The sequence below is a fragment of the Spermophilus citellus genome (genome assembly GCF_964194105.1).
Source record: "Spermophilus citellus genome assembly, chromosome: 3".
NCBI lineage: Eukaryota > Metazoa > Chordata > Mammalia > Rodentia > Sciuridae > Spermophilus > Spermophilus citellus.
In genome coordinates this window covers 5,261,106-5,262,474 of record NC_138184.1, presented here as the reverse complement: position 1 = coordinate 5,262,474, position 1,369 = coordinate 5,261,106, and positions in this window count along the sequence as shown.

The window sequence follows — 1,369 nt, the reverse complement described above, 5'->3', positions numbered from 1 at the left end:
CGGCCCGGAGCCGCGGGAAAGAAAGCTGGAGGGGGGCGCGGGGCGGGGCCGGGGCGGGGCCTGGAGGGCGCAGCCGGAGGGGGCGGAGCGCGAGGGCCTCGGAGCTCGCCCCCACCCCGCGCAAGCAGCCCTCTCCCCTGGCCCCGCCCCTATCCGCCTGGCACCGCCCCAGCCCCGCCCCCAGCCCCGCCCCGCGGCGCGCCAGGCGCTGGTCCAGCCACGCGTCTGAAGTCTGCGCAACCCGCAGCATCTTCTGTGGGTGCCTTCTGGCCCCTGCTTCACCCTGCCCACGCGCGGCATGTGCTCGCGGCCCTTTCTAGGTCCCCTCTGCTGATCAGTGTACTCTGGCCCGCGCATCTGCACACACCCCGGCGGCCGCCCCAACCCTGGGGGTGCACTGCTAGGCTTTGGAGGAGAGGCCTATACCCCTCCACAGGCCTCAGTGACCATCTCCCGCCCCAAGTCTGGGGACCTCGTGAAGTGAGGAGCGCGCAGGTTCAATCGCAGGTTGGGGAGGTGGAGAGGGCATCCTGAGCAAGGCTGCGGTTTGGTGGAGTGCAAGGGTCAGGCAGCCGAGCAGGGGAGATAAAGTCTGGAGATAGGCAAGTGTGGGTGGTGGTTGCAGCCTTGACTTGAACGAGGGCAACAGGGAAGGAGGCTGGGCCTCCCCTTGCCTGGTGAAACCAAATAGAAGACAATCCCAAGCCCCGCTGTTGCCAGTTGAAGGGAAGAGGTTTCCAACGGGGGTGTCTGTCACCTTCCGACGTAAGTCTTTCCGTGAATCCGTGAATCCGAGATTCAGACCCCAGGGCTGATGCAGGAAGTGAGATCTTAGATCTTCCTGACCTTGGCACCATAGGCAGGTTGCTTAAATTCACTGAGATTTTATTTCCTTGCCTAGGAAGGGGGAGGGGCTGGAGACCTCTGCTGGCAGGCAGCAGAACCTGTCGCCCCAGTCTAGCTTTTAGCAATTACATCGTGATCCCTCTGCTAGCCCCTAGTGAAAATGTGTATCCCTCTCCCCCAGGTCTCAGACCCTTCTCAAGGTATTACCTCCCCTGCTCCCACACACTACATTCACCTTTATTCTCCCCCCATCCTTCCAAAAGTCCTTTTGCACATCCAGAAAAAAAGAGAGCCGAAGCGTGACTTTTCTCAGGTACTTGGAACATGGCAGCCATGATACTGCTAGTAACAGGAGAGATATTGTGAAACCAGGTAGTGCAAGCCTCCGGGAAGAAGCCCCAGGTCCACAGAGTAGTGGGGGATTTGAGTGGAGAGATTTTGGGGGTGAAAGATACTGTGTGGGGCAAAGGCAGGGTGGCTGGAGCAAGGATTCAGAGATGAGTCTGACACAGAGAGTGACCAC